This window comes from Ursus americanus, chromosome 9 (genome assembly GCF_024610735.1).
Source record: "Ursus americanus isolate L20-20 chromosome 9, mUrsAme1.1.p, whole genome shotgun sequence".
In the NCBI taxonomy this organism is placed as follows: Eukaryota; Metazoa; Chordata; class Mammalia; order Carnivora; family Ursidae; genus Ursus; species Ursus americanus.
This window is the reverse complement of record NC_142135.1, coordinates 31312326-31326661: the sequence shown is the minus strand read 5'-3', so window position 1 is coordinate 31326661 and position 14336 is coordinate 31312326. Positions and strand designations below refer to the sequence as shown.

Here is a 14336-nt window from a genome sequence, read left to right as displayed (position 1 = left end):
ATTACAGGAATCACTTGGTCAATGCAGACCAAACCAGTAACCCAAAATAAGCAAGCCAATCATAATGGTACTCAAGAATGAACTTTGTGTGCAAAGACCGTAAATGTGTATTCTTGAAATGATCTTAAGATATTGGGAATCCTATATTAAACCAATATGGTCTAGTATGGGATGTTTTGAAAAATAATAGCAATTACATACCTAATATTTGAAAATCATGGGTGTTGCAATTAGATGGTCATGGGTTCAAATTGCAGCTTTGGCCTTTGTAAACTGGTTGATTGTGGGTCTCAATTTCCTCTTCTATAAAATAAGAATAATAATCAGTACCCAACGATTTGCTTTTAGGAATAAATGCAATACTGTTTTGTAAAACATTAGGTACCATGCCTGACATGTGGAAAACATTCTATGAATAATGGATATAGTAGTAACAATGAAAAAAAAAATCAGTTTTTGCATTTTATATCACTAGGTATTCATTTCTACATAAAATCAATAGCCAATCATGTGTTATAAATTTCTCCTTTATTCTGGCTTTTAAGTGGTCTTTGACAAATGGTGGGACTCTAGAGGTTTTATTTATGTTAAAGAGTGGGTATGTTTCAAAAAGAATTGCAGAAAGAAAAATACGCCCTTAAATTTTTCAATGATTTAATGCACGATTAACTTTATAAATGTCAGAGGAGTATATTGTTTGTTTTTCTGTAAATTAATTGTTTAAATATCCATATCTTTGATGTAAGGTGGTAAAACCAAAAGAGGAAAGTGTTATTTATTCTAAAATGGCAATAGGTTGCTCTTACCGTAAGAATTTTAATAGGGAAGATAGTATTTGGAGATTTTTATATCAGCCCACATATCATATGCCAAAAGTACATATATATGTGTGTATGTGTGTATGTTTATACATGTTGTAAATTTTTTTTTACTTTCTAAATATAGAAATAGCTTCAGTTTCCCTGTTAAGTTATGACTAGTGAATCTCTACAAGTCTACTATTATCATAGTTTGTTTAAAGTGTTAGCTCTGTATGATCAATGATTTTATTTTAAAGTCTATTTTCACCGTGAGTGAGTTTCAGCAGGCGAGTTAGCTTTTGTGTTTTCTATTGGGGAATGGAGGCTAACATGCAAAATTGCTGGTAAATAAGGAAGAGGCCCTTCTAGCAATAGACAGAAACATCTGAGTCAGATTTGCTAAATTACATTTTTCTTCAGATTGGACATAATTTTCTATCTTAGATATTTCTCAAGGCCCTTTATGAATTCCAGCTTCTGTCTTTTCTTATATTTATGGTTTCACTAAAATCCTCAGGTAGCGAAATACCTGCACTCATGAATCATTTGCAGATAATAGTGGTTCAGACACTCTCTGTCCAAATTGATAATGGGTATCTGATCCAAAACGATGCCTATTTTTTAAGGTCTATATAAGGAGTTCATGGGGGAAAAATCCCTTTCTCTCTGATCTCATGTTTATTATCACGTTCAATAGTTAGTATCCTGAATGTAGAAATGTAGAATAAGGCAAACTAGATATCTAACTCTATTGTTTGAGTCTCCAAATTACTTTATAAAACACACATCTCTTCCAGACAGAATCCTTGTTCACTTTGTGCTGTTAGCACTGTTACGAATAATCGAGGTTGTATGTACGTTCTTCCTTGTGTCTGCATCCTTCTCCAAGTATTTAAATTAGTATTTACAAAATTGTATCATTGAAAAGTGATATTTTCACTTATGAAGGATTTAACATATGCTTCACCAAAAGTATTGAATTTATTTGTAATATTTAGTATCGTTTTAAATGAGCGAATATTCCATTTCAGTAAGGTGTAAATCGACTTATTTGAAATATTTTCCAAAAATAAAATAGATTAATTCCTTTCAGGGAGTAATGTTGCTTTCATCACTAGCTTCCAATCTATAGTGTGCCTAAGAGTCACCTTGGGAACTCTTGAGAAATGTAGATTTCTGGATCATACCCACAAGGATTTGGAACAAGTAGGTCTGGAGTGAGGATTTTAGGTAGATAGATTGATAGTTGAAGGCCAGATGGTTGTGATGCAGATAGCACTTAGAGACGCACTGTGGCCTCAAAGACACCATTGACTTAGTGATGGAGATTATAAACTGATGAATTACAGGTCTGACTTACATCGTAGCCTGCACGTATCTAGTATCCATCCCAGCTGCAGCCCCACTAAGTGGATGCCCAGAATTTACTGTGACTGTACAGACAGCAGAAATTCCCGACAGTCTCGGGTATCCTCTGACTCTAATGGTTGCTGTGGGAGGTCTCACTGTGCACAAGACTTTGCTTTTCCCTTGCCACACCACACGTTGTCCCTTTAGCCTGAAGCACGCTCTGTGTTCCCTCTCTTCGGAGCCACAGCCCAACTCTGGCCTCCACCAGAAAGCCTCTCCTGACCTTCTTAGGGGTCTCCGTCTTCGGGGCTCTCATCCTACGTGTGTCCTTCTCTGCAGGGCTCGTCACAATTACAGTTTATGTCTGTTCTGTGAATGTTTGATTATTGCTTGTCTTTCTCACTAGACTCAAAGCTCAGTAAGACACACGCTATGACTCACTTTTTGTTTGGTTCCGCTTGAATCTGCAAAGCTTAATGGGGGCCCTGCACATAGTAGGCTCCTAGCCAATATTTATATAAGTAAATACACTGAGGTTAGCTCTTCTTCTCACTGTCTGTTAAAGATAGATAAGTAGAGTAAGGTTGTGTATTAAATTACTGATGTGTTGGTGTGAATGAATGTTTGAGGGACACAGGGTAACGTCAGCATCCCCAGTAACTTGGGAAACTGGGGAGACTAACAGGGTAAGTACAGAGAGGACAGATATGGACAAGGCAGTATCCCTTGAACTGTGGAAAAGGTTTCAAAACTGTTGAACTGTTGGTGCCAAATTTAGTTAAATATTTATTAATTTTAAATAGGAAGATATCTTGTTAAGGTAAAAAGTTATAATAATTCCTTTTTTTTCTCATGCATGTGTTGCTGGTGGTATTGGAAATGCTTAACACTGATGACACTTATTTCCCTCTCTTCAGGAAGACAAAGGTGAGATACAATAGGAGGAACGAGTGTTTGTTGTATGCTGTGGACCAGGCACTGTGTTTATACTTTGCATATAATTTCCTATTTGATCTTCACAACTGCCTTATAAGTAGCAATTAGTAAGATCAAAAACCACTCAAAATCATACCATATTTTTTAAGTCAACATTTTGTTTTGTTTTGGATTCCTAAGCTAAGATCCTCAGCCCCTACCCTTGCATTCTTGTATTATTTAGAAAATCTTTGGTAATAAATAGCAAAGCCTAATATGAGTAATATAGAGAAAGGATTGGTTCACACAACTGAAAGTGCCAAAGAATCATGATGCCTTCAGAATTGTAGGCTCTGGTTCTTTGCCAGTCTCCTGGTTCTGCCCTATTTTCGGTTTCAGCTTCTTTCTTAGCTTAGTTTTCCTCATGATGACACTACGTAGCCCAGAGCTAGCAAGCTGTCATGTGGGGGCATTTTGTACAAAGGTCTTGCTGTTGACTCTGATTACTCTGGCTTGAATCGCACGTCTACTTCTTAAACCGATCATTGTGGAAGAGAGAATGGAATGAATAGTCTCAGTCATGTCCCATATGTTACCCCTCTTGAGAGAGAAGGGAATCAGTTTTTCTTAAACCACACAGAAATTATGGGAAAGAGGGGAAGTGATGGATTCTGGAAAGGCAGCTCATGCATTAACTGATCTCTTCTTGAAAAGTGCTCCAGAAGCGGGAAAGTAAGCAATGGTGTAAGATAAATATATTTGGAGACTATTAATATTTGAAAATGATTTTTTGATCTGGATATGCTTTCAGATAACCTTAAACAGCAGTAGTTAAAAAAAACCTTTATTTTTGATATTCAAGAAGCTTGGCCTGTTATCAGTTGAGATTGAGCAGCATTTAGAGAAAATATATTTCTGATGGCTCAGGCTGTTCTCGAGGTGGCCATATATTTGAATATTTATAATGATAAAATGAATATTCTGTAGCACATGGAAGAGTGCTGTTAGAGTAGTTGTTTCTCTTTCCTCTCCTTTGATGATAATGTTTTCTGCTCTGTATGTCTAATACAGTTCTTATATACCATTGATAGAAATAATAGTAAGCATTTGTTGAAAGTTCACTGTGTATTCAGCAGTGTCCCCAAGTGTTGTCTGTAATCCTTCTCACCACAATCCCATGAAATAAATGCAATTACCTCCATTTTCCAGGAAAAGAAACTGAGGTCCCACAATTAGTAGGCAGTGATGTAGGAATGTAAACACATGCCTTCTCCTTCTAGAGCTCTTGCTCTAACCTCTGAGTTACTCCCAGTCCAGGGTTATGCAAATAAAGAGATTCTTCAACTCACTGAATAATGTTATTTGTTGACATTTTTCCTGTTGGTTTTTAAAACAAGTTTTCTAGGGCCACACACCACATTTCAGGAATTTACTTCAGAACAAAGAATATGGAGTAGAACCATGTCATGTTAGGCATGTTTCGATATTTGCACTAATGCAAGTAAGGCTTATAAAACTAGATCAGATCACCATTGTCAAGGATAACAATTTTTGAGTCTTAAGAAACAAAATGTTGTGATTGAGACCATTAGTTTCAGTGAATGAATTCTTTGGCAAGAGGGGTCCTGATTCAGTAGTGTTAAATATAATCAGGATGCACTTTGTTATTCTGAAAAGTAATTCTCCTTGACAACTTGATGATATAAACAAAAAACACAGCCCTTCTTTATAACCTCGATCGTTGCTTATCGCTCTTTTGGAATTAGCCAATATTTACTCTATTACCATAACATGGATAATAACAAAATAATTGATGAGATAGCTTTCCCTGAAAATTTTGGGACTAAGTTGATTTCGTCTCAGTTAATTCAGTCAGAGGCACTCTGAATATTGATAACATCTCTGCCGTCTCATAGACACCTCTTTTGTAACCATCCAAGGATTTGGAAAAATAAATGCCGTCTTTGAAGAGGGGCAGACCACAATTGTAACTGATGTATTCATCTATTTGTCACCCTTTCCATCTGTGTTTACAAGCCATGCCTACACACCTGTGACTCATCCGCATGTTCGTACAGGAGCCTCTGCTGCGATTTCCTTGAGCTTGCTGGCTCTGTTAACATGGATACAATTATACTTCATCTTTTTAGCTCAGATGGATAGCAACTCCTCTTTCATGGTACAGTTTATTTATTCAAATTAAAGTTTAATTTCACTTGTAGATTTGATAAAACGCTTACTGTCTGTTGATTTAGTCTTCTCAAATGTCCAAACATTTTTATAGTTTTACACATCTCTCATGCATGAAAAATTGAGAATGTGTGTGTTGATTTGCTGGAAATGAGTCATGCACTGAAATCATGCAGATTCCTTTGTGTTGTTACAACCACTAAGTGCTATAAGCAGAAAAGAAAAATAGGTGGAGTTGGCCTGAAAGGAGGTGTTTTCAGGGGCAACAAGCTCTTTGAAATGTAATTTTTAGGAAGGAAAAGCCTAGTTGAACATTGCATACATTTAAAAAGTACATGCTAAACTAGCAAGATGATGGAGCATTCCCTAAGCCACTTCGATTTCTACATTTTGGAACATGGAGAATGCTGGCTTGTTTTGTAATTAAAATAGATCACAATTTTAAGTCATAGATTACTTTGTGGTGACCTGATGACAGTTATGCAGACATTTAAAAACAGGAACAGTAGTGAATGGACAACAAAGTATTTTGCTATTTGTTAGTTAAGGGCAACTTTGCTTTGGGATCTGGGGACCAGATAATAAATATAGCTAACATATATGTGCTTACTATGTACCACATACCATCCTTCAAAGCAAAAATAAATGGCAAATATGAATAAATCATTTAATCATCTCAACAACCTCACGAGGTAGGTGCAATTATCAACTCCATTCTAGAGATGGAGACATTGAGGCCCAACAAGGTAACCTGTCCAATATCGAATAGCTAGTAGGTGGCCAGTCTGAGATTCAGACCCATTTCTAGGACCCATATGCTTAAGCTGTTAGGCTATGATGTATAATTGGTGTGATGAGTAGGCAAAGCATACAAGGACTTTTGTCCCCCATAAGATTGTTGTTGTAGTATGATATGGATGTAAAATAGTTAGCTCAACATCTGGAAAAGAAAAGGAAAAGTGAGTAACTCCTAGAGCATCCTCCCAGAGATTCATATTTTAAAGAGTTTCGGTACTTTTGAATTGGCACTCTTTTGGTTCTGATCTCCACATACTTGTTTGCCTCCAGTGTGAGTTTCATAACACAGATTGGGGATGCATAGTTAATAAATCAGAGGATACACTGACATTATGCAGATATTTTTGAGTTAATGAATCGGATTTGGAGCTTAGATACATAATGAAAGTAAGTTTTCCCACACACAGCTTAGGGACACCTGATTGTGTGGTTTGAGCTCCTCATTGATTTGTTTTATATAGACGGTCTTAAATGTGTTGACCTTACTATTGATGGCCTAGAGTTTGGTTTACTTTTATGTGTTCTTTAGGATTTGTTCAGGAATGTTTCGATGTTTTTCTTACCTTCTGATTAACCTATTATTTTGCAAAGACTATTAGATATGTATACCTGTAAAACATATTTGTTATTGGAATTCCTGCTGGAAAAATAAATTTGTGCTAGCCTAAAATTTTCTAGTTTCTAACTCTCCTTTTCTAATTAAAACAACTGTTTTTATAACATAAGTTCTTTGACAAGATATATTTTTAGGAACACAAATAATCTGTTATTATAGAAGAGACTATTCCAAAGGGAAATAAAATAAAGAAAATAACTATTAAATTGCTGAAGAAGTATAAGAGAGATAGATAAATATAAGTGTTAAATTCATACAGGGTAACAAGACATAATTCAGGAGAAATATTTCAAAGCAAAATAAAGACTGATCACTCTTTTAATACCAAGAATAAGTAAGAAGGATAGAAAAATTTGTCTAAACAGAGAAGGCATTTAAATTGATAAGAGAATGTAACATATAAAGGGATCTTGAGAGCATTTAATATCATAGTTGGATATCAGCTTTTCTAGTACTATGTGCGTGCTCTAACACGTAGGTCAATTACTTATTAATATCAATGAGATATGAAGGTGCAGCGTGGGAAAAATAGAACAAAATTACCATTTTGTTGCAGAATCCAGTGACAGTCTTTGTAACGTTTGAGAGAAAAATATATAACTTAATTCAACCTAATTAAGTCACACTTTGTGAGGATACACATACACACACAAGCATATATATGTATATGTGACATCGTCTCTTTCCTCTAGCAGCATTAATGGAGTTAGGTAGACATATGCATGGCAGCAGATGGTTTATTGTGATTAGTATTGTGTAGAGGAATAAAGTATGGATAGAGATAATTTCTGGGTAGGAAGAGTATGGGGAAGCTATTTTGGAATAGGTTGCTTTTGAGGTGGACTTTAAGTATGGGTAATTGATAGGAAGATATTATATGCAGAGTGTCCAAGTTTATATACCAACTTGGGAAAAGATAAATGGACAATTTCAGAGTATGGGAGATATATGGGGGCGACTAGAGCTGTAAAGTGTTGAGATAAGCTAATAATAGAGCTATGCAAGACGTTGCTGAAGACTTTGAATACCAACCTGACTAGTTGGGGAAATTACTGTGTGAAAATGATCACAAACTATTTACATATGTGTTAAAAATTCGATGTTGCTAACAGGATTGGGATTCAAGATGGTAGACTGAGCATATGTGCCCACAACCCCTGCTGTCTCAAATCCCATAAGATGTCAGAAGGAGATCTATGCACACACACACACACACACACAGAGACTAGTCCGGAAGACAGGAAAGAGGGCCAACAGTAAACCCAGAAACTGTGAGCAATTTCTAGAAAATAGAAAGTAAATAGAACTGGTCTCATGAAAGCAAAAAACAACAACAACAACAATACAGCTCCAGATACTTTCATGAAAAGACTACTGTGAAAGATAATAGCATTTCAGTGAAACTCCTAACTCAGAGAAAAATATTAAAGCGGGGGGAGGGGGTAATGAGTAAATCACACAGGATTTAACTAATGACTAAGAAATTATGTAGATATAAAATAAGTTACATTGAAGTCATTGAATTTTTAGAAAATTGTAGAATACTATGTGGAAATAAAAAATGTAAGGATGACCATTACAAGAATAGTTATAAAATAAATAACTTTCAAATAACAAGAAGAGGAACGTGCCTTCTACATATATAAATACCTATTATATAAGCATAATAATTAGATCACTATGTTACATGGTATTAATGTAGTAAAGGACAACTGAAAGAGCAGTGCAGACCCATCCAGAAATTGATTCATGCGTATATGAGTATTTGGTGTGTGATAAATGCATATGAAAACAGTGGACTAGAATGAGCTATTTAATAAATGTCATTTGGTCAATTGGCTTGCCATTTAGAAATAAATAAAATAATATGCGAGCTCAAATTGTTAACGGTGCTGGCCTCTGGTGAGAGAATTGGAGTAAGGGAAGCTTGAAAAGGAACTTATACTTTTCAAAAATACATATTTTGAATGATTTTTATATGACTTTTCAGGCATTACTTATGTAAAAATTTAAGAGGAAAAATAAGAAACCATTTGCGAGAGCAATGCCTTTTGACTTGTCACACATAACTAAACTAAATGTTCGCTGTTTTGTACTAGAGACATAATAATCTTTGAAAGTCAGAATAAAAATATTGCTTTATAAATCAGCAGAGTTCAAGTCTATGTATTCTTATATTGAGAAACAGTATTGAAAGTATATTTATGTGTAGAGTTCAAATATTGTTATTTCATATTGAAGTCATAATTTTCATCTTCTCTTATTTGCTCTGCACATTTGGAAGTCCAAACTTCTTGCATAAAGTGGGACTCAGTCCCACTGCAAAGCATGTCCCCTTCATCCTCAACTTGTACTGTCTTCCCATGCAACTTGGAGGCCTCCATGCATTAGGTACTTAGTAAATATTACTAGTAGAAATAGAGCACGAGGCCTGATCGAATCAGATACTAGGTCTAGCTCTTACTTTGGCCCTTCCTCTGACTTTGAGCAAATTACTTAACCTCAGTTATTTTTTTTTAATGTGTAAAATGTTGATAAAATTATCTATCTCATAGGACTGTTTTTTGAGATGATGAAAGAAAAATAGTACAGTACTTTGTACATATGAAATATCAATAAATGTTCAGTACTATTCCTGGAAAAGGATTATCCAGTAAATGTCTCAAGTATAGACAGGGAAGCTTATGACTCATCTATGTCCAGACTATGTGAGACTTTACCCTTACACTGGTCCCCCAGAGAAGCTGAGCTTGCCATTGCTTGGCCTCTATTGGAAGATGGAGAGAGGTAGATCCAGTGGACAGAATGACAGGCTATTTCCAAACCACTTGCTTGTGTTCCACATTGTTCTGGCATTCTTGCAGCCACACTGCTTGTCTCGTTCTTGTGTCCCCTTGTCACCATTGCTAGGATTGACAGCATGCAATGGCCTCACCAGGCACGATACTAAGGTTATGCCTTTTCAGAGATCAAGAATTACAGCATCCAGAGCTTTGAAGTAAATCCCCTGAAAAAGAAATTTCTTCTCTGCTCTATTGCATCAGACAATTACTGCACCTCCCTACTTCCCCACTGGTGATGACTGTTACTATGCTGGCAATATTCTCTGCAGACACTGACCTTAGAGGAGCCGTGACACTAAACTAACACAGGAATTTAGTTGATTTATTATATAGAGGAGATAATTAAGTAATTGACTGTTTGACTAGTTAGCAATTATTTTTGTGTGTGCTGTGTGTGTGTGTGTAGCCTTGACATCAGCCCAGAGTGTTAGTGTTCAAGCCCCCTATGGGCAAAAGCAAGCAGCACAAGATAGGGGCAACCCAATGGCAGGCAAGCGCGTGAACCACGAGCAGCAGCGCATGTTCTAGATCTCAGTGTTTCAGACTTCCCTGAGCAAGACTCTTACCTCTTTTTTTTTTTTTCAATTCATCAATTTAGAGCTGTACCTACCTAGAGTTCCTGTGAGGGTCAACTAAAATATTGGTGTAGAAATACTCATAGTTTCTAAATTCCTATATGTTAAGTATTAGCTCCATTGAGGTCCCAGATATATAAGAAAGTGCTTGGAGTGTATCATTGAGGGACATTAGGGAGATGTGACTATGTAAATGCTGGAAAGTTCCCTAAAATGGATCAGACGCTGAACAAAATGTGACCTTTTCCTGATAGATTAAGGCCATCATAATTGCACATACTTATGACATTCAATTCTGTAAGAGCAGAAGGATTTTGAACCCTGACCCTAACCCCAGCACTGCTACTCAGAATTATTCGCAGTTATTGAATAAATAAGTAAAAGATGTCTGAACTATACTCATCACTCCCTCCTATTTTACCTTATCTAATTGGTCGTGGCTTTGACAATCATAAACACATTCTTGTTTATCACACACACACACACACACACACACACACACACACACACACACACTTTGACTATTCAATTTTAGCATCGAGCAATGTTCAGACCCATAATTTGAGCAAGGTATACCCTTTCTTTACGCTGTGGGTAAAGTCAGGAAAAGAGTCTGTAAAGCTTTTGGTGCAGAACAGGATTTTCTCTCCACATCAGTTTTAGATGGTATCTGTGATCAAAGAGACATATGCTGTTCGTATGCTTCCTCTGTACTTCAGAACTGGCTGTGACCCAGAGGGTGTACGGGTGCCCTTATGTGGTTGCCTGGAAACTTTGGCCACACAAGTGTCAACTTTCTTTCATGGCTCTAAGGGAGAAGGAGCCTTGCAGAGAGCTCTAGGCTTTGTAGAGGGGAAAGAAAAAGTCCTTGTGTGTTTTAAAACAAGTGTCTCACCAGGAGATAATGGTCGAGCTGTGGGTTATAAATGATGCATTTTGTTCTTTTCGTCTTGCTGATGGCACAAGGGGAAAAAAAAAGGTTCATCTCTTGCTTATCAAAATACTGTGACATTTCTTCTTCCACAGGAAAATTTTCAATCACAATCTTCTGCAGCAACCGACACCAAATTGAACAATTGTAAAACTCTACAGTGTCTCATTAAAACCTGGCTTTGACCTCTATTCTTTTATGTACCTCACTCAAGCTAAACCACACACACGGACCCTGACTAAAATTTGCTACAAATTCCTGACTTGAGTGTTTTAGGAGCGGATCGCATACTTAGGATGCAGATAGTCTTTGCTTCTTGTTCCGTTAATAGTATTTTTTGTTGCTGTCAGCACAGTTACTCCTAAATGATCAGCTTTATTGGGTCTAGAAGCTTTGAAGAAGACACACTTTTTGACAAAGTCTCCTTGAAAGTCAATGTGTTTTGGAAAATATTTAGAAATAAGATAAAGGGAGAGGGCCTTTCTGTGCCAGTCACCTGATGCATAGGTCATGAATATTAATTTTTAGTTAACATTGCATGTCCGCTTAGGTTTAGATCGTTATTTCACAGGAGATATTTTTGCTTTCCACGCCACATGTTCTATGTGGGAAAACAGGAGTGGTGACTTGGTCAATGTCAGATCAATAGGAATAAGGATTGTGTAACTCAATTTTCAAATATAAAATAGTAGGTGGCTAGGTGATGGGATTCCCATGTCCTTACTGAGATTAAATTGATTTTGTAATTTTTATGAAAATAGGCATAGCATATAGAATTTAATATCGCTCAGTTGCTACAGATGTATTATGGAAGACATGTGTCACAGCTATTTAAACGACAGACTGGTGTGGCAAAGTGCCCAGACAAAGGACTTTTAAGAAAGCTGCCCTAACAAGAGTGTGAGCTTACAACCATAGCAGTTTACAATGATCAGGACCCACATTTTGAAGGACTGTCAACTGTAATTTTGATGTATGGACATATTTTTATCAGGTTGCTTAGGCCGAGAAGTGCTCAAGAAATGTTTGGGAAATGAACGATTCCCACAAAAGTATAAAGTGCACCTATGGACACATAAACTCTGTTCTTTGCAGCTATCAAGTATTTCCTGATAAATTAATTATTTACAGAAAATTGAGATTTTTTTTTCAATTTCAGTCTTCCTTAATAGAGTTAACTAAATTGACATTTTGCCTTTTTTAGGGATAAATTCTCCTTTCTCTTGAAAACCTCCTCTCTCATCTCTTGCTCTTCAAAATATTCACAATTAATGTACTAACTGAATTCATCCAGAACTTTATACTAATGTTAATGAAACTTGATATACATGTTAAAACCATAAAAACCAAGAAAAAATTGAGGACATATAATAAAAATTTGGATACGTTCATGGTGTTGCCTCTTATTTTCTACTCTGAAGGAAATACAGGAAAAATGTTTCGCACAGATAAATGTTCAAGTCTAATATGAATAGAAGACACTAACTGCTCAATGTAGTTGGTTTTCATGTTTTAAAAGAGTTTTTTTTTTTCCTACTAAATCCAGGAACCATGCAGCTACCCTCTTCTATTTTTTTATATTTACATTTGAGGTTTAATATTGAGTTTTCCTAAAAACAGTGAGAATAGTGATCAATATGAGATAAGTTAAAATGGAGAAAATCAGTACCAAAGAAGCAGTGAGTTAAACATCCAGTTTGCTTATGGAAAATGAAATATGTTTTTAAAGTTTTCTTTTTTTAGATTTTATTTGTTTATTTGAGGGAGAGAGAGAGAGAACACGGATGGGCAGGGAGGGCAGAAGAAGAGGGAGATGCAAACTCCCCGCTGAGCAGGGAGCCCGATGCTCAATCCCAGGGCACTGAGATCATGACCTGAGCCAAAGGCAGATGCTTAACTGACTGAGCCACCCAGGTGCCCCTAAAATTTTAAATAATAATAGAAACAAATGTAGTAATACATATATTCTGAATTCCATAAAATTATGATTAAGACCAAATTGTCTGGTTCATATACAGTCCCAGTTGAGGCATGAAGAGAGGAAATGTTTGTAGATTCATAAATGGACATCTATTTTCTTTCCCTCTTACTCTCTCCTTGTAATGTGGACTCCTTGCTCTCCTTTACATGTTAAATTGCCTCCATAAAGCTGTGATACCTTGCCATGAGTTATTTATTCTGTCTCTGCCTCAGTTTCTCCACCTTTAAGCAGTGATAGGGACTCCTGGGTGGCTGAGTCAGTTAAGCGTCTGACTTTTTATTTTGGCTCAGGTCATGATCTCAGGATTGTGAGATCAAGCCCTGTGTGTGGCTCTGCCCCCAGTGAGGAGCCTGCTTAAGATTCTCTCTCTGCCCCTCCCCACTTCAAATCAATCAATCAATCAATCAATCAGTGATAGCAACATGTATTTCACAGGGCTATCATCTGGGTCAGAGGAGAAAATATTTGTAAATGGCAAGGAATGGTGCCCGGGGCATAGAAAGTGGTATGATTATTTGTTAAATGAATAAAAGTAGCATTGCTCTCTCTGAGCATACTTCACTTCAGACTTCAGAAGGCTCACAAAGAGTGTTCATAGGGACAAGGAATGATTCAGCTTGTGTAGTCACTCAGTATTTTTGAAGATATATTCTTCTTGTTCAATCTGAGAACTATCAAGTGTTTTACTTAAAACTTCAAAAGTGCATCTGTTTTGACAAGGACTACATGGCAATTGGTTGAGGGTGTGGGGAATTCACCCTTTAGTCTAAGTCAGAAATATAAATTTCAAAAACATGCAAGGAGCCAGAGAGCAAAGTTCTGTTTTTGGACTCAAAGTCTGGATGCTAAAGGGCCTGCATGTGTGTAGAAAAACTGGCAGCTTTGAATCGGGTAGAGATTTGTTGTTCTTAATTTTTATGGTGGAACTTTCCATTAATGCTGAACCTCAATGACTGAGTCTTATTAAAGGGGGGACAAGCTAAGCCAGATGCTTCCTTTAATGCCCCCCTATTACATTTAAGGTGTTAGAAGCTTGTAAGACTGAGCTTTCACAGAAAGAACCAGAGCTGATTCATGGATTTATGTTGAACTTCACAATCTGACCAATCAAAGTGTTCCAGCGTCACTGTCCTTGGGGTGCCAGTGTTAGAAGGGTAGTCTCAGAACCCCTACACCGTCTGAAACAGAATCCAGATTTTAAAAGGCTTTAAAAACCCTGAATTTAATTATGAGCAACGTGTAGCAGATCATATACAAATTAGAATTATGTCTTTGTAGAATTTTAGAGCTTTAGAGGATCTTAAAAATCAGCTAATTCAACTACTTTATTTTCTAGT

General features: G+C 36.5%; 1 protein-coding gene across 2 annotated transcripts in view; it reads left to right on the top strand.

The window, feature by feature from the left end:
- Window positions 1-14336, top strand: part of ZFPM2 (zinc finger protein, FOG family member 2) — a 443301-nt gene that overhangs the window by 174622 nt on the left and 254343 nt on the right. The gene's annotated exons all lie outside the window — the stretch shown is intronic.